Below are 20,827 nucleotides of genomic sequence, written 5' to 3' on the forward strand. Positions count from 1 at the left end.
TTCACAAATACTGATAGAGTTCAAACCAAAACTAATAAAATTTTTAAATGATTATCTTGGGGGAAAAAATAGTGCAGAACCCAGTAATCTGGGAAAAGATTATGTGCACCTCTAAGAAAAAAGTGTCATTAAACCTTAAACTATTGACATACCTACTCCAGTCTAACATCTTTTTAAGAAGATAAATAAAACACCTCCTTGTTCAAGCAACACCAAATTCTGAAAATCAAAGCACACACAAAACAGTATCCTATCTTATGTGTTTTTTTCCATGAAATTTATCCTGGTATAGCTTGTCAATAAATATTCATAAGGTATAGTGAATCATTGACATACATTAAGCTCCCAAGGGTATATTACTAGGAGTCTCAATGATTAATATATTATACTCTTAGTTGCTGACTCAATCCTGTAAGGAAAAAGTGGACATTGTTAAACTCTGAATAGAGATGATACAATGTATTGGAAATTAGTCTGCAGATCTGCCACTCCCCAAACTCCCAAAGAAAACAGATGGAGAAGATTCGTTGTTCCACGATCCACTGACAGATAACTTATGGGGTCTGCCTATGAGAATGTTTAGCACAAGAATTCTGTTCAATGGGAAAAATCTAAATTAGAGGTTGATGCATTTGCTATTTCACCAGTTTTTGAGTTCCTACTCAGTATTAAATGTTCTACAGGGATCTGGTGACATAGTGCTTAACCAAACAAACAAAGGCTCTACCCTCATGAATCTTAGTCTAGTGAGAGAAATAGATAGTAATCAAAGTATCCAACAAATATGTCAAAATGTGCCCTGTCACAAAAGATTATAGGGAGGACATAGTCATAGTGAAAGGGAGGACTGGTCAAATATGGCTTCTTAGAGAAAGTGACATTTGAGCTGACACCTGATAGAAGAGCAGCAGTTAACCAGGTGCAATCATATGTGTGTAGAACATGGCTGAATGAAATCACCTAGGGGACAATAAGCAAAATATGAGAAGGGAAACCAGGATTGATATTCATGAAACCACATATTTAATTACCAGGAAGATTTTGGATCTGAAAAAAATGAGTCCACAAAGAAGCAGTCAATGATGTAGATGGAAATCCAGGAAAATGATTAAATCAATCATAGACTTTCTCTTGTGGAAAATGGATAGTTGTTAGAAGAGTTAAAGGCCACAATACAGAGGCAGAAGTAAACAATCTCCCTGGCTGGAAAACCATGTGTAAGCACAAGCTACAAAATGTAGAAGACTACAGAGAAGCTTTTGCTGGAAATGATGAAAACAAAGACAGAGATAAAGTCACCCAAAGATCAAGGCAACGAATGTTTGCTGCTGGGAGTGGCTTGCGGTCAATAGCATTATATGTTCACTGGGGATAGGACTATAATGTATTTTAAACAAAGTCTCATTCCTTGAATAGCATTGCGGTCTCATGATATTTGGATACATAATAGTTGCAGTTGTTTCCAGTCTTCCTTACTTTCTTGGGTATCATTATAATTAATACTTTTCAACTGAGGTTACAGGTATTATTTCTATCAACTTGAAAGGGCCCAACTAGCCTATCAAAAAACTATAGGCTTAATAGAATCAGGTGGTACGGAACTACAGAAAATTGTTCTTACAGTTAAGCCGTTTGTCTAGTTGGGTTAAAAAAACCACAAAAACTATGAAAGAAGCTTTAAGAGTGTATAATAATGTAGAATAAATTCTAGGGATAATGAATGGTATCAGATGGCCTCAATAGGAGGTCATGAAAATGGCCCATTACTTCAAGTATTGGTTATATCTTCAGAGGTTGAGAGGGAAGACACGTAGAGAGGGACATAAATTAGCTTGTAGGATGGTACAGCACTGGTTCCTAAAATTCTGTTTATCAAAACACTCCATTTGCAACTTTGGATTTCATCAATCTCACAAAGATATCATGAAACAAAACTTATGCTACATTACTGCCATGGGAGAACTATTTTCTTTATATCTTCAGGGTTCTGAATTCAATCTGAACCAACAATACACAAAGATAAATGATCTGAAATATTCACACATATTTTTAATGTAATACCAAACTACCTCCTATTTCTTTTCCTTGAAAGTGACTTTTATTAGCAGAAAGTAGAAGAACTGAACTCTTGTGATGCTTTCCATATTCATGTTTCTCCTTTACCAAGTTACCACTACCCCTATTTTTTGGATATGTATTGAGATTTGTGAACATAGACAATCATAGTGTCAGCTAGTTAAGGGTCTTTGAAATCATCTAGTACTACCCCAACCCATTATATGAATTTGTAAGGCCACAAAGAATTTTCAGTCTATAGAGTGGAATTTATTAATATATTTCTATGCTTACCTAATACACATGTGGGCCATTATCTATCTCCTCTCCCTCAAGCATCATCAATATTTCCCTTCCTCCTGGATCATTTTCATCAATACACAAATGTGGTATTTCCCATCTTCAAAATAACCCTCCTCAGGCCCCTTTCCAGGTACTGCCTCATTTTTCCACGCATCTTGACAGCAAAACTCCTACAAGACACTTTCATCCCATTCTACCTTGTATCCACTCCCATCAGGTAGTCCTCATTTCTCCACGGATCACTAGGGACCTCCATAGAGCCAAACCCAATGGTCATTTCTCTGTTCTACTTTTACTTTACGTATCAGCATCATCGATGTAATGCATTACTCCTTGGAGCATTTTCGTTTGGCTTCCAGAACAACTCTCTTTCTTTATTATACTTCCTACCTCATCAGCCATCTTTCTTTGCTGGTTCTTTCCCACCTCTCAGCCCTTTCAAGCACACAGTATCCCAATCTCAGCATTCAAACTTCTTCTTGGTCTACATACACTTCTTCAGTGAGTTCATTGGTCTTGTGGATTTAAGTGCCATCTACATTTGGATGACTTTAAATTTATGTCTCCAGCCTGGACCTCTTCTCTGTATTTTAGGCTCATATATCCAGTTCTCTATGTCATATCTCCACTTGGATGTCTAATAGACATCTCAAACTTAAGTCTACTATCAAGCTCTCACACCAGCCACTTCCACCACTACAAGTCACCCCAGTCTCTGGGACTGGAAGTTGTGTTTTTCCAAGTTTGTCAACCAGAAACCTTAGAACCACCTTTCTCTGCTTCTAATCTGACAATAAATGCTTTAGGTTCCTTCAGAATGTATCTAATTTTTTTTGGGGGGTGGGGAATATTGGGGAACAATGTGTTTTTCCAGGACCCATCAGCTCCATGTCAAATCACTGTTTTTTTCAATCTTGTTGTGGAGGGCATAGCTCAGCTCCAACTCAAGTCGTTTTCAATCTAGTTGTGGAGGGCGCAGCTCACCGGCCCATGTGGGAATCAAACCGGCGACCTTGTTGTTAAGAGCTCGTGCTCTACCCAACTGAGCCATCCAGCCGCCCCAGAATGTATCTAAAATTTGAATGCTTGTCAAGTCCTCCGTTGCCAACACTGTGATCCAAGCCACAATTGTCTCTTCTCTAGATGATTGCAATAGTTCCTTAACTATTCTTCCTGCTTCTACCCCTGTCCTCTTTGTCTGTTCTGCACATAACATAACCCTAGTCATGCTCTAAAAACCTTTATCAGATCACAATACTCCTCTGTTCATAGAGCTTGAAGTACTCACAATGGCCATCAAGGTACTACGTGATCTACCCCAAGAATATCTGCAGGTCGTCTCACGTCCCACCACCACCTCTCTGCCTTCATCTCCTCCCACTTTTCCCATAACCCAGCCACACCGACAGCCCTGCTTTTCTGAGCAATCACCCCAGCTCCTTTGTGCTGGCTGTTTTTCTCTGTTTGCAGTGCTCTTCCCCATATATTCACATGACCTACCCCTCACTCCCTTCCGACCTCTGCTCAAATGTCACCTGTCTTGGGAAACCTTTCCTGAGCCCCTTATACAAAACCCTGCCCTCCCCTATCCAGTTGTGTCCATAGCACTAACCTTCATCAGACATATACAGAAGGTGCCTTTTAGGAAAGGAAAACTGTATTAATTGTAATACTCAATATATACCAATAACAAAAGATGAATACAAGTCACATTTGACTTGTACAGTTACAAGAAGTGCTCAAGGTGGTTATTGTCAGCATCCAGACACTTCTGATTACAGCAACCTTGTTCAGAGTTTGAGCAATGTTGACTAAAGTGTCCACTTGTATACATATTTTTGGCACCCCTGGTATTTGTTTATTTGTCTTCTCCTATTAGAATACAAGCTCTGCGAGGACATCGAGTTTGTTGTGTTAACTCATGTATCCCCAGGGCCTACAACTGTGCCTAGCACATAAGTAGTAGTTACCTAATGTATATTTATGTATTAAATAAATGAGTTGATGAGTTTGGTGGCTAAACATACAATACAAAGTATCCATCCCCTCCTCCCAGCTATGCTGTGGTTTGCTGGTGAGTTAGGATAAGCTACCCTCATCCTGGTCAGGTATTTCTTTGTGATACTTTCTTCTACTCCTCAGCACATAGATTTTACAGCAAATTATTGTGTACCCCTCTTATTTTGGAAATTAGGCTTTGTTTAGCTCCTAATCTTATTGGCTGTTATTTCTCTCTCATTAAAAGTGATAAAGCCAAATGTAGTTTACAACATTTATCTACAAAGTGCTCTTAAATGCATTTGGTTTCAGAGGAAAAGATAAGAACATGCACGTGTATGTTATGTCTTTAATATTTTTATTAGAAAGTTTAGTTATTTTTGACCTTCACTAACCCCTATGTCAGAGACAACTGTGCTGTTTAGTAAAACTAATTTATGGTGTTTTTTTTTAATTTTATATTTGTTAAGCAAGAAGTTTTAAAACAATGGTCTTTTCAGAAAAAGTATCACTGCACTGTCAGTGAAACATAGTATGGAGCAGTATAACTTGAAATATTATTTTGAGAAATGTGAAGATATTGCATCTCATTAGACCTGTTTTTTTCAGCAAGACTATAGGACATCCATACCCCCTTGTCGATTACAGCGTCACAGAGCTAGACTGATTGAAGTTCAACCTGTTTACAATTTATAGTGAAATATAATTGTGGCTTTTCTTTTAATTCTCAACTGGCAAGTAATAATCTTACCATTGACATCAATGGAACAAAAAACAGTGTCTCTGCTTGGCAGGAAGCGTTTATGGCTGTATATAATGCAGATAAGTTTGTTTGAGAATGTCGACAGCTTTCTAGACAATCACTAGAAATAGGACCTTAATTTAACCCCAAGCCTGAAGCAGTTCCTCTGGGATGTGGATGACTGATAACATGGCGGAGGACAGAGAAAGTATAGATTTATTGAAAAATGGATGTTGCAAGCACGGGGTGTTAAATTTCTTCCTCTAAATCATTGTTTAAAAGGACAAGCTTAGATTCCTGCGTCAGGATGAAACCTTAAGTGCCTCAGGAGAGAGAAATTTTTAAAATCACAGGTAGTTGGCGTTTTTGACATTTCATTTCCAAAGATAAGCAATGTACTTACCTCTAGCTGGTCTTGCAATAAGGTGGCCCAACTACTTGCTTTTAATATCCTCTACCTCGGTGATTTCTAATTTAAAGAAAATGAGCCCTTTACTGACAGCTTGGTAATTTTTCCCATGGGAACAACAGAAAAAACTCTCCTGCTCATGGCCTAATGAGCATCATATAATAACCAGCTTCTTTAAATGGTCAAGTAAATAGATCTTTATTAACAACAATTATGTGTTATGTGTTTCTATATCCCAGTCTTCAAGAATAACCTTTTAACAAAGTGAATAAATAAACCATAATAGGTTTCTTGCCCTTTACTAAGCAAAATATCAAGAACTTCTGCAAGGGCACAGGTTAAGTAACTCCTTTATTTACTAATGATAAAATTAATTGTGTGAAACCTAATTCTACTGGGTTGGAAAAGGAATTTTTCTTTTAACTAACACTTGGCCCTCACAGTGATTTTTTTTTTCTCTCAATATTGTAATTCTTCAAATGAAGCTTACCTTCATCTTCTACTATAGTTTTAACTAATTCATGATCGCAGGCAAAACACCAGATATATTCCATTTAAAATGGCTAGCTAAGAACAGTAAATAACAGATCTTTACTGGGGCTGCTCAGAGTAGTAGCTTCAGTATCCATTAATTGTAAATATTCCTCATTATCCCCTTCATGGGGTTGAACTAACCGAGTGGCATGATTCTGTGACTAATTATAAAATAGCCTATGTTATAGATGAATTAAAAGCAGTCAACGAATCGTCTGGAGAGCTGCCATGGTTTTTCTAAAATTGCACATATACACGTTAATTTTAATATATCATTTTAATTATGCAGTTCTTCCCAATGACTTAGGCAGTGTATGCGTGGGTTTCTTTTACCTTGATTACAAAGTCAATCCATTTTAGCTGAAATTAAAAATATCTGTGTATTTATAGAGAAAACAGAGGGCTGTGTTTTGATAAGGACTCCAGAGAAGGAGGGCAAAATGTAACCCTGTAAGAAAGGAAGGAAGACTGCCGGGTCTTCAGATCAGACACCGCCTAACGAAATCCTAAGAGGGTTTGTTACATGAGCCAGTGGGCTGAGGCAACCTTTACCACGCAGGAAACTGGAGTTAATTAAACTGTTACCGGGATCCTATCTGTCATCCTAGCCGTGTGCTCTATCCCAAGCCCATTTACATTTTAGAATTGAAAAAATGTTCTCAGGACTGTTGGTAAACCATGTTTACTGTCTCTATTGATTTGCTACTTTTGCATAACCTTTATGTTTTAATTATCTTATAGTATTTCTTGAAGGCTCTTCTGTAGTGCTAGCTATCTGATTAGACTCGACTGGCAATTACTAAACACTAAGAGTACACCTTTTAATGGATTAATCTGCTTCAAAGTTATTAGATGACTGCAGGAGTGAAACTGCTAAGAAAAAAAAAACACACGTTATGTTACTAAAAGGCTATTTCCAAACCACAATTGTGCTTATTGTAGAGAAGACATACTTGGATCATTGGCCAGCTTTATTCAGTGGAATGCCTACGGGGGGATTATTTTACAAATAGCTTGTGAGAAAAATCATATACCACGTGGCTATCAATTGGATAATTAAGATACAAATTTAATACCTGGTGAATTCCATTCTGTGAAAGGACAGGGAGGAGCCAGACCTTTTTCTAATATAAATGTTTATTGAATGAAATTCTTATTTATTATAACATAAATGAATATTGCACAATGTGTGCCTATTTACTCATTTTACCTAACATTTATTGAGCATTCACAATGTATCAGGTACTGTACTAAACACTAATTACCTGAACCATCTCATGACCATGGGGTCATTTTAGCCCAATTCACACAGGAAGAGGCAGGCACAGAGAGGTTGAGTAATTTGCCTCAGGTCACACAGCCTGCAAGTGAATTTCCAATTTAGGATGTCTGCTACAACTGGGCGGTACCCTCTGGGATATAGTTCAATAATGGATCCTGAATGTCACTAAAAGAAGGATCAGGCCATAATTATTCTTTTAGCATTTTAATAGCCGAGTAGTGGCTCAGAGCTTTAATTTCAAGATCCAATCATGACAACTGTTTCTAAAATTCAAAATAGCTCCAAGCCAATTATAATATTAAAGAAAGTTTATGTGCACATATTCTATTTCAAGGAGCTTGACAATTATGAATGGATTTTTATTAGGAGATGTAACAAGGAAAACAGATGAAGAATCAAATTACTTATGTCTTGTCTGTTCTTCTAAAGCAGAGAAACAAACAAAGCCACATTTACCACAAATGCCTTAAAGATGAATGTTAATACTAGGAAACATATAGTATTTGTCCCACAGTGTTTGTTGTTAAAAGGAATCTGGTAGTATTTTCCCCAAACACTCTAAAGGCAATACTGAATTCAACCTTCCATTCAGTGATTTCAGTTGTGAATGTGGAGGGAAAGGAAATTCGGAATCTTTCTGGCACAAGCAGAGGCGTCAGAACCACTGAGATTCTGGTCCTGCATAGGATCAGATACATTGAGCTCAGGAAATCACATAGCTGCTATTCCGCCCTCTCTCCCATCTACCCACCCATCCATCTATCCCATATTTAGAAGCACAGCAGAATAGCAGAGCAGTTCTGAACACCGACTGTGAAGTCAGCCTGCCCAGATGCTGAATGAAAGGCTGTGCCTCCCACTAATTGCATGACCTTGGGCAAATTAGCCACTCTGGGCTTTGTTTCTCCAGCTGTAAAGTGAAGATAATATATATTGAAGGTAATTTATAGTGGGGATGAGATGAATTACTAGGGGTAAAGAACTCAGAAGAGGGCCCTCAGTGTGCTTATTCACAGTGGAGAAGTGTCACTATACTTAGAGAACTATGAGTGAGAGTACAACGGTGTCCTGGGACACTCTGCTAGGCCCTTAGATCTAGTCATATAATGTTGATCTACTTAATGGTTTGCTGAAAAACGAACAGACAACGACAATACCAAGACGTAGGCCTTGACCCCACACTGTCTCATCCGTTCTTTAGTTTTCCCAAGCAATCCTTATACTGCAAGAGAAGCATGGCTGAAAATAGGAGGACAAAATGAGCAGCCCAGATCCCAGGGCCCTCGAGGGTCACTCTGGATTTGATGTTCATGGGCTCCCCCATCTAGCCAGCACCGTGTCACCATCCAGTCTGGCTGGCCACACCCAGGCCAGCTGCCCCGGCCGGCCCTTGTGAGGTAATGAAACCAGAGGCCAAACGAGTCCAGGGCTCGTGCTGCCTGTGCTGCTCAGCCAATAGACCGACACAGGAGTTGGGTCCTAGAATAAGCGTTTGTTGTCAGGGCACCATGGTCTGAGAAGGCAGCGGGTCAACACCTCCAGCAACCGCCTAATATTCTCCGTCGAGCTTGGAGTATTTAAGGGAAAATCTGGGCATTCTTCTAGAGGCTATGTGATGGTTCCGGGGATCTGCATGGAGCCTTCCCTCTGGTCACGTGATTCCTTGGTGGCGTCAGCAACCCAGGAACAATGATGGGAGTAGCCTGGTAGACCATTGAAACTGTGATCAGTAAGTCAAATGGATGTTAATCATAAGTGTCAGGGTAATTTTCCAAAACAGGGTGGGACAAGGGACAGCCGAGCTCAAGACGCAGGGGAATGACATATTAAGCTATAGGTCAAAGAAAGGTGAGGCCGGGGACGTGGCGAGGCCTCTAATGTGGGGGTGCCAGCGGGGCCCTGCTTCAGTAACATTAGGCTTCAGCTGGAAACTTTTGCAGGATGTGCACGTTCTTCCAGGAAAACACATCTCTCTTGCCATTCTCATAGTCTGTAGGCACAAAATCAGGGATCATTTACCTGGCCCTTAATAATGGTTTGCTTGGAAAAAAGAAAGAGAGAGACATCCTTTTTTTTTTTTTTTTTTTTTTTTTATCAACAGATCTTATTCTATTGCAACAGTAGTGGCAAGAAGAAAATATTCTATATCTACACACAAATGCAGAGGAAACAGACAGTAGCCTAGGCAAGGAAAAAAATCTTTACTCATTTTTGGATCTCTGGCTGTGGCCCTGTACATTAAATTAACAAAAGACAGATTAATAAGAAGAAATGAACAAGTTTATTAACATGTGCATCACATATACACAAAGGAATACCCAGTGATGAGTAACTCAAGGGGTGGTTAGGACTTAAACTTATACGAGGTATGATCACAAAATATGGTGAATGTTTAAATAAATAAAAAAATTACAGTGATAGACATATTGCCATTAATGCCTCTCAAAATACTTCCCCTCACTTCAAACACACTTATCCCATCGCTCTTGCCACTTTCTGAAGCAGTTCCGGAAGTCCTCTTTCGTGAGTGTCTTTACTTGGCACTGTCATGGCTGCCTCGGTGTCCTGAATTGATTCAAAACATTTTCCTTTCATGGTCATTTTGACTTTGGGGAAGAGCCAGAAGTCGCACGGTGCCAGATCTGGTGAATAAGGTTGATGGGGACACACCGTAATGTTTTTATTTGACAGAAATTGCCGTATGAGAAGCAACGTGTGACACGAAGTGTTGTCATGATGGAGGATGAAGTAAAGACACTCACAAAAGAGGACTCACAGAACTGCTTCAGAAAGTGGCAAGAGTGATAGGATAAGTGTGTTTGAAGCTAGGGGGAGTCTTTTGAAGGGGATTAATGGCAATGTGTCTTTTACTGTAATACTTTTTTTTTAAATTTAAACATTCACTGTATTTTTTTTATCACACCTTGTATAGTGTCTTAACACAGAACAATAATAATGATAATAAATGTTTAGAGAAGTGATGATACAAAAGGAAAAGAGTTTGAGCTTTCACAGGCAACAAATTGTGGGAAGAAAACTAATGGTAGATGAGGGCTGGCTTTAGCAAGGTTTGTTAGTAGATTCCTCTGGTGCTATCTCTGGGCTGATAAGGGTCTAGAGTGTCTCCAGTGACTAACTTCTGTCTTTTCTGGTAGAGGGGGGTTGGGGGGGTGAGACATCTTGACAAATTTATGTCGTGTTTTCAGGCACATCAGAGGAGTGCAGAGAGCTTTTCTTATATCTGCTTCTTCTCAATTTTCTTCAGCTCAAAATACTCCTTATTCAAAGTGGCATACTCTGCTGCCCTTCAGTAAGCACGCTCTGCTTCATCCTCCAAAGTGATTCATTTTCTCTCTGTCCATCCCTGCAACAGTCATGATTCAGAATGAATAGGAGAAAGGTTGGACCACAGTGCTCCAGTACCAGCTCTGCATAACTATGGATTCAGCAATGCTCTTTCTTTAGTCCCCCTGGCTTCCCTTAAGAATGGTGAGAGACGGCCCCAGTTCACTCTCTTTCTGGCCTATGGCCTAAAATCCTCCTTCTTGGAACTCAATGGAAGTCAGTGCCTAATTTCATTCCCGGGAGTTGCTTTGCTCCCACCTGCAGAATATAGGTCACCCCATCCACCTCCTCCCTCTGTGTTTAATCCCTCACTGGCCACTGTAAAACATGCAATTATCTGGTGTTACCTGTTTTAGGTGTGTTATTGGATTTCACAGGATGATGTAGGTGGAGGATTTTTGTCTATCTTGTATTTTAATAATTGTGTTCTTATCTATTTTAATATACTTAGAAACACATCAACACATCAAAATTATAATTTCATAGGTATTTTTGCTTACAGTAAGCCCCAGAAAACAAAAATAAGTTAAAGTTATACAAGGAAAAATAAAATACATATGTATAGGTGATGTATGGAGGTAGCATAGCAATGAATGATGTTTGAGGCTGTTGTCCTACCCTGACTATATGGTGTGGACTCAAGGTTATGGCTAAGAATAAGGGTATTATTCTTCCTATTATAACTGAAGAAAATGATTAAGGAAACAAAGAAGTGACTTCTGGTAACACCCAAGTATGAACATTAAATATTAGCTGTTTCATTAAGAACTTTAATGAACACCAATGAAATGATACAAATAGATAGCTAATGTTTCTCCTGTTGTTTCGTTTTCATTTTTAAAGGGAATGATTTGTTGCCATATTCCATCAGCCCTCCGCCAGCCCTCCATCTGCTCTCCAAGGGCGGATCTATTTCACAGGCCTGATAGGATTCTGTGCTAAGGGACCACATAGCAGCAAAATGGCCTGTTGAACAGACATGCTGACACTGGAGGGTTTTCCTCAGTACTTCACTTATAAGGCTTGTCCTGTGCATGCTGACACTTAATTAAAATCTGTTGTTTCCAGAGGGGTCAGAAGAGAAAGATAACCTTGGCGGATGGGATAAATTTGCATTTGCAATCAATTTGTATTTCTTCTTCGTGATTTGTTTCTCACTGTATTTTATGTACTAGAAGGCAGGTGGGAATCATCCCAAAAGAGATGCTAAATCTCTGGTAGTTGGAACAAAGATTGAAGTCATCTTATCAAGTTTTCCTTTCCATTAATTCTTTAAAGTCAGCATTGAAGAGCTGGAAGAAGGGGACCGCTCTCCTAAATTACTTTGCCTGTTTTGACTAATTTCGAATTAGGACTGAATAAGGAAAAAAACAGTCAGAGCTGGGCTTTTAGCAACTCACTTTGTAACAATTATGTCAAGAGCTGGTCCCAGGTCCATGTTCCTGGACTTGAATGCAGCCCGCTGGCAGGGAGCCAGATGTCACCACACACTAAGCATGGCCCCTCTTCCTGAAGCACAAATTAGTTTGTTCGTAAGTCATTTGAAATCATTTTTTCTATCGAAGCAAATATGGACATATACTTGAACTGAAAATAAATTCAAGAGTTTTTACGATAAACCACTAAATCTAATAGAAATGTTGAGCTTTTAACAGATCTCCTTAAGCTAACTCCCTCCCGGTTCCCCAGGAGTACACACACCCTTTTTATTCCTCTCTTCTCGAATGAGGTTTTGGGTGGAAAATTATAAAGGGTCCTTTGCTGCTTCTGGTGCTGCCAACCTCCTTCATCTATGCACTTCTTTCTCTCAGAGCTTCTAGCTCCTTCCAGCATTGTGTACGTGGCCTTGAACTGGGGTTCACAGAACTTTTGGGGGGTCCACAAAGATATATTCTCAGCATCTGCAAGGATCTGTATTTAAGAAATCCCTCCACGGAGCTTTCTCTCCATCCCATAATAAAGCTCAGATATTATTTTACACTTTATCTTTTAATTAAAGACTTTGCCCCAATTAAGGGGATTTTGGCTTCCGTGGGCAAGAGAGAGGAACTGCTGATGTACCGACTCCCTTGCTGTACAGACACTGTACATATTCGCCTCCCTGGCACCTCCTCCACCTACACTCCAGAACATTCTTCTGAAGGAAACCTCACTGGCAGCAGGCTTAAATTTGCAATCCTGTGTGGCTTTCCCTAGATAAATGCAAGCTACTTGACTATCAAACTTTCCTCTCTGCCCATCTCTCACTCCTTGGCTTGAAGGACTATCCTGAAAGAGTTTGACTCGCTACAGGACGTGCCTCAGCACAACTCCTGAGGCACAGTATCCATTAAATATTCATATTGTGCTCCTGGGGTGATCATTATTATTCCAGATCACAACTGTTCTGATGCATGTAAACGTCAATATTTCTCAGCTTAATCCATCACACATCCATTCATGTAGGGGATCATATAGCCAATCTGTGTATGTGCCAACGTCTCTCCCATCCCCTGCCAAGAGGAATGCTTCCTTAGAAATGAGGAGCACATCCTTTTTATTTTTAACTGTAAACGTGAATTGGATGCTGGGCACACATTAATGGTTTTTAAAACCTCTCTTTGTAATGTAATCTGTCATAGTATCTTCATCACCATGCCAACTGGAAGGAGTTTACTGTTCCCTCTGATAGGAAAGTTGAAAACAAAGACTGAAAAGAAACCATATTTATTTACATCTTGTTTCCATAGAGGTGGGGAGCAGGAAATGCTCTGAGTTTACTACCTGGCATCTTTGCACTCCCAACTTGCTATGTATTTGTCTGCTCTGGTGGAAGAGTGATTACGCACAATACTGCCCCCTTAGCAGTCTTGGGCTCAAGCTCAGGGGCAGTGTCCCGCACAAACGTATACTCAGCATGGCTAGGAAATGCTTCTGAAGCTTGCTTACAGGTCAGCGCTCTGCTGGCAAACCTGCCCAAGACAGGATTTAACCCACTCCTCTCCCAGGGTTTTGTCTTCTTCTTTATGCTCCTATTACTCTTGCTTTGCTTTTTCTTTTGATTCTTTTTTTCTCTAGTTCTTCCTGAGGGATGTCTGTCGTCAGGCTCTCTCAAGTTCAGCCTTGTTACATGGACCTAACACATGAACGCCACTCCCTCCCCTGCATAGCAGCCCTCCCGCTGCCCACACGAAAGTCTGACAGCTGCTTCTGTAGTCACGAACCCAGTTGATGGAGTGGCCTGCTTCTGTGTTCAGGGTTGAGAGAGGGTTTAGAGGTGCGATTCTCAGCACCAAGCCTGGGAAGGCGGGAGCCTGCCCCAGGGATGGCACGGATACTTGGAACCTCTTCTTCCAAGGTTGCTCTTTTCTTCCACATCCCTCCCCTGCTCCCTAAAAGAGCTCCATACTTTGTCTGTTGAACTTAACGCTGCCAGTGACTAAGCCAAGGTTTCAAAATTCAAAATGCATTCACCATTGTCAGGGAAAGTACAGGACATGGAGAAGGATGAGACCCTCCTAACGTTTATTCATCACTTTCGGTTTCCCCAACCTTAAAAGGCACAGGATTTTCTAACAAAGATGATTTCTGAATACTGGGCTATGATGGCTTTTTTGCATAACAATCATAAAACACAATGGATAAAATTTACGTGGAGCATTTGTGTGTACAAGTTCTGAAAAATTGGGGAAATTAAGAAGGTTTCCCCCCCTCATTTCTTTCAGATAGCATGTGAAAGCATTCTTTTCCTACTAAATGGATTTAGTCTTAACTGCCTAATTCATTATGCTAAAACCATGAAGCAATTTCCTGTTCAAAGCCCAGCTCACAGGCTCTCTGTTGTCAAGTATTTGAATTTCAGATTAGAAATGTGTTCATTTGGAAAGCTTGAAAGGAAAGCTTTGTTGTCAGCTTGGCTTTATGTTCTGCCAGAAGCCAAATCTCTCCTCTTCGGCAGTCCCCAGCTACATATCAGACCGAAACTCTGGACTCAGTGTCTTGAAACAAACACCAACACCTCTGGCCTCTGTGGTCGAAGTAATGGTTAGAGGTTTACTCTTTCTAACACTACAATTCTCTCAGATGACCATTTCTGACAGATAGAAAGAAACATACAGGGCCCGCACTCTGCCTATCCTCCTTTCATATCACCATCATATATCACAAATTTAAAAAAAAGAGGGGGGAATATTTCTGTTAGAGTGTCTGCTGGAGTAGCTTATGTCTATTAGTAACTGAGCCATTTGTTACTGAGCAGTTAAACGAACTAGGGGCTACAATTTTGTCAACCTTTGACTTGTCACTTGCTTCATTTACACTGTGCAGCAATCCCATTCACTTGCCACCACTCATGACTTTTTCCCCTTATGATCTTAGAAAAATACACACAGCTGCTCAGAAAGTCAGAGGTCATGCTTTTGAGTTGAAGAAATGAAGTGCAGGAAAAAACAACCTTGATACACCTTAAAAGAGAAAAGTAAACATACACTTGGTTGCCTAATAATCATGGAGGTTCTGATAATGGGTAAAAATTCAAGCAACGATTTCCTGCACCAGTTTTTGCATTTCTGAAGCTGCAAGATTCTACATTGTCACATTTTGATATTGTGATTCCATTGTGATCATCTAATGATTAATGCATATTTATTGAGGTTTCTTACATGCAGTGATCAACATAGTCCTTGTCTTTGATACCACACCATACAGTAATTTTGCTTGTCACTCCTATTAATAATTAATATTTATTTGGTGCTTTACAGTTTATAAAGTACTTTCATCAACATTACCTCACTTGTTTGTACTATGTCAGATGAATCTTTTATTGTTTTTCATTGAGATATGACATTATATCAGTTTCAGGCGTAAAGCATGAAGTATTTGTATATATTGTGACATGATTGCCGCAATGTCTAGGTAACATCCATAATCAGCCATAGTGACAAACTTGTTTTTGTGATGAGAACTTTTCAGATTCACTCCCTTAGCAACTTTCAAATATGCAATACAGTATTATTAACCATAGATAACATGCTGTACATTATGTCCCCATGACTTCTTTATTTTATGATTAGAAGTTTGTACCTTTTGACCCCCTTTACCCATTTTCCCAACCCCGTACGTCCCCCAGGTCTGGCAACCACCAGTCTGTTCTCTGTATCCATGAGCTCGCTTTGGGGGGATTTTTGTTTGTTTGTTTGTTTGTTTGTTTGATTCCACATATAACTGAGATTATATGGTCTTTCTTGGTCTGACTTATTTCATTTATCATGATACCCTCAAATTCCATCCACGTTGTCGGAAATGTTAAGATTTTCTTTTTTTAATGGCTCAATATTTCAATGTACCGTATTTTGCCGTGTATAATGCATACTTTTTTGCCCAAATTTGTGAGGGAAAAATACAGATATGCATGATACATGGGTAGTACTAATTCTGTATCTACTATGTAAATGTTTTTAATTCTTTCATTTATGCTTATGAGTTAAAAGTGTTAATTCAGAAATCAATAACGATATCCATATGCAAAATAATACACTGGAATGTGATCGTCGGTTTTGTTGAACTTACGACAAACTTGTAATGAAAGTAATTTTGGCTAATGGTTCAATGAAATAAAACAGAGTGACGTGTTTTTGTCCACAGAGCAAGTGACTCTAACTTAATAAGATGGGTGATGCTGACTTTATTACCATAGGGTGAACAGCATGACATTTCTCTTTGTACACATTAGGCGGGAGCCAGCAATGTAGCTAATATTTTTACAAAAATTATTGGAAATCCCTTGGAAAGTTAAAACAAAAGATTTTTTTCCCTGAAAGTTTGGCCAAAAATGTGAGTGTGCATTATACATGGGAGCACATTATACACAGCAAAATATGTTATAGATACCTACATATCTACATCTAGATATATATCTCACATTTTTCTTACCCATTCATTAATCTATGGACACGTAGATTGCCTCCGTATCTTGGCTGTTGTATACTGCTACAATGAACGTGTGGGTTGCATAGATCTTTTCAAATTAGTATTTTCACCTTCTTCAGATACCCAGAAGTGGAATTGTTGGATCAGATGGTAGTTCTATTTTTAATTTTTTGAGGCACCTCCATACTGTTTTCCATAACAGCTGCACCAATTTACATTCCCATCAGTGCTCAACGGTTTCTTTTTCTTCACATCCTCACCAACTCTTGTTACTTATTTTTTGATGATAGCCATTCTAACAGATGTGAGGTGATATTTCATTGTGGTTTGGATTTGTATTTCCCTGATGATTTGTGATGAAAGGCTGAGAACCTTTACATGTACCTGTTGGCTACCTGTATATCTTCTTTAGGAAAATACCTATCGAGATCATCGTCCATTTTTTAATTCAACTGTTTGTTTTTTGATATTGAGTAATATGGGTTCTTAATATTTTGGATATTAACCCTCTATCAGATATATGATTTGCAAATATCTTCTCCCATTCAGTAGGATGCTTTTCTATTTGTTGATTGTTACCTTTACTATGCAGAAGCTTTTGAATTTGATGTAGTCCCACTTGTTTATTTTTCCTTGTGTTGCCTTTGCTTTTGGAGTCACAACTAAAAAGAAAAATCATATCCAAGACCGATGTCAAGAAGCGTTTTCCCTATTTTTTCTAGGAGTATGTTTCACATCACACATTTCAGTCTTGAATGAATTTCAAGTTAATTTCTGTGAGTGGTGTAAGACAGGGATCCAGTTTTCCCAGCACCATTTATTGAAGAGACTGCCTTCTCCCCGTTAATATCTGACCTCCTGTGTCAAATATTAGTTGACCATGTATGTAAGGGTTTATTTCAGGGCACTCAATTATGTTCCTGTAGTCTACGCGTATGTGTTTGGTTTTGTGCCAGTACCATACAGTTTTGCTTATTATAGCTTTGCAATATGTAGATGAGGAAGTGTGATGCCTCCAGCTTTGTTCTTTCTCAGCTTTGGCTATGTGGTGTATGTACGGTTCCATACAAATATTAGGATTGCTTTTACTAGTTCTATAAAAATTGCCATTGAATTTTGATAGGAATTGCAAAGAACCTACAGATGGCTTTGGGTAGTATGAACACCTTAACAATATTAATTTTTTCCAACCCATGAACATGGGATATACTTTCATTTGTTTGTGTCCTTTTCAGTTTCTTTCATCAATGTCTTATAGTGTTAGTGTACAGGTCTTTTACCTCCTTGGTTAAATTTATTCCTAGGTATTTTGTTGTTTTTGATGCTACTGTAACTGGAATGATTTTCTTTATGTCTTTTTATGATAGTTAACTGTTAGTGTATAGAAACACAACTCATTTTTGTATGTTGGTTTTTGTATCCTGCAACTTTGCTGAATTTATTTGTTCTAAGAGTTGAAATTTACAAAGTTTTCTGTATTTAAAATTATGTCCTCTGCAAACTGAGACAATTTTTTTTTTTTTTCCTTATTTGAATGCCTTTTTCTCCCATTCTGGCCTGATTGCTCTGGCGAGGACTTTCAGTTCCGTGTTGAGTAGGAATGGTGAGAAAGGGCATACTTGTTTTCTTTCTGATCTATGAGGAAAAGCTTTCAGCCTTTGACCATTGAGTATGTTATGATGACAAGCTGTGGGCTTATCATATATAACCTTTATTATGTTGAGGTACATTCCTTCTATGACCAATTTATTGAGATTTTTTTTTTTTTAATCAGGAATGGATGTTGAATTTTGTTAAATGCTTTTTCTGCATCTATTGAGAGGACGTATGATTTTTACCCTTCATTTTGTTAATGTAGTGTAGCATATTTATTGATTTGCAGATGTTGAACTATCCTTGCATGCCTGGAATAAATCCCACTTGACCATGGTGTATGATCCTTTTGATGTATTGTTGAATTTGGTTTACTAGGGTTTTCTTGCAAAGTTTTGCGTCTATGTTTTCATCAGGGATATTGGCCTGTAACTTTCTTTCTTTGTGGCATCCTGTTGGATTTTGGTCAGGGTAATGCTGGCCTCATTAAATTAGTTGGGACTGTTCCCTACTCTTCTATTTTCTGGAAGAGTTTGAAAAGTATTTGTATTCTTCTCTGAATGTTTGGTAGACTTGACCAGTGAAGCCATCTAGTCCTGGACTTTTGTTTGTTGGGAGTTTTTGATTACTGATTTAATCCCTTTATGAGTGTTGGACAGTTCAGATTTTCTGTTTCTTCATGATTCCATCTTGGTAGGTTGTATGTTTCTAGGAATTTATCTATTTCGTCTAGGGTGTCAAATTTGTTGGCATATAATTGTTCATAGTAGTCTCTTATGACTTTGTATTTCTGTGGTGTTTGTTGTAACATCTCCTATTTAATTTTTTATTTTATTTATTTGAGATCTCTTTCTTTTTTCAATGGTGAGTCTACATAAAGGTTTATCTGTTCAAAAAACCAGCTCTTAGTTTTATTCCTCTTTTCCATTGCCCTTTTAGTCTCTGTTTCATTTATTTCCGCTCTGATCTTAGTTATTTTCTTCCTTCTACTACCCTGGCTTCATTTGTTCTTCTTTTTCTAGTTTTTGATGTGTAAAGTTAGGTTGTTTATTTAAGATTTATCTTATTTCTTGACATAGGCATTTAATGCTGTGAGCTGCTCAGATTAGATTTGCTGTATTCCGTAAGTTTTGGTATGTTGTATTTTCATTTTCATTTGTGTCAAGGTATTTTTTTTTAATTGCTCTTTTCAATTCTTCTTTGACCCATTGGTTGTTCAGTTGCACATTGTTTTACTCCACATTTTTGTGAATTTTCAAGTTTTCTTCTTGTCATTGATTTCTAGTTTGATACCATGGTGACTGGAAAGAAACTTAATATGATTTTAACATTATATCTATTAAGACTTGTTTTGTGGCCTAACATATGATCTATTCTAGCATATGTTCCATGTTTTCTTGAGAAGAATATGTATTCTGTTGCTTTTGGATAAAATGTTCCGTGTATATCTAAGCCCATCCTGTCTAGCATGTCATTTAAAGTCAATGTTCCTTTGTTGATTTTCTGTCTGGATGATCCATTGGTGAAGGTGGGGTATTAAAGCTCCCTACCATTATTGTATTGCTGTTTATTTCTTCCTTTAGGTCTGTTAATACTTACTTCATATATTTAGGTATTTCTATGTTGCGGGCATAAATATTAATAAATGTTATATCCTCTTCTTTGATTAATCCCATTATCATTATGTAGTTTCTTTGTTTCTTATTATAGTCTTTGCCTTAGTCTATTTTATCTGATAAAAGTAGAGCTACTCCAGTTTTCTTTTGATTTCTATTTGCGTGGAATATTTTTCCATTCTTTCACTTTGTATATGTCCTTCTATCTGAACTGAGTGTCTTGTAGGCAGCATATAGATGGATCTAGTTTTGTTTGTTTTATTCAGCCATTCTATCTTTTGATTGGAGAAATGGTGCTTTTACATTTAAAGTAATCATTGATAGGTGTGTACCATGTTTCCCCAGAAATAAGACCTAGTCGGACAATCAGCTCTAATGCATCTTTTGGAGCAAAGATTAATATAAGACCCAGTCTTATTTTACTATAATATAAGAACAGGTCTAATATAATATAATATAATATAATATAATATAATATAATATAATATACCAGGTCTTATATTAATTTTTGCTCTAAAAGATGCATTAGGGCTGATTGTCCGGCTAGGTCTTATTTTCGGGGAAACAGGGTACTTATTGCTATTTTGTTCATTGTTTTATGACTTATTTTTGTAGTTCTTTTGTTTTTGTTTTTTCTTGCACTCTCTTTTATGATTTAATGATTTTCTTTAGTGGTGTGCTTAGATCCCTTTTTCTTTATCTTTTTTTGTATCTACTATATATTTTTGCTTTGTGGTTACCATGAGGCATACATAAAACAACTTATATTGATAGTAGTCTATTTTAAGTTAATAACTTAATTTTGAACACATTCTAAAACACTACATTTTTATTTCCCTCTCATTTTATGTTTTTGATGACACGATTTACATGTTTATATCTTGTGTATTCCCTTAACAAGTTATTGTATTTATATAGTTATTTTACTACTTTTGTCTTTTAACCTTCATCTTACCTTTATAAGTATTAACCCACCACTTTTACAATATTAGATTATTTCCAATTTTAATATATATTCACCTGTAAATGTGTGATTTATACTT

Source organism: Rhinolophus sinicus, linkage group LG03 (assembly GCF_036562045.2).
Source record: "Rhinolophus sinicus isolate RSC01 linkage group LG03, ASM3656204v1, whole genome shotgun sequence".
Classification (NCBI taxonomy): Eukaryota; Metazoa; Chordata; class Mammalia; order Chiroptera; family Rhinolophidae; genus Rhinolophus; species Rhinolophus sinicus.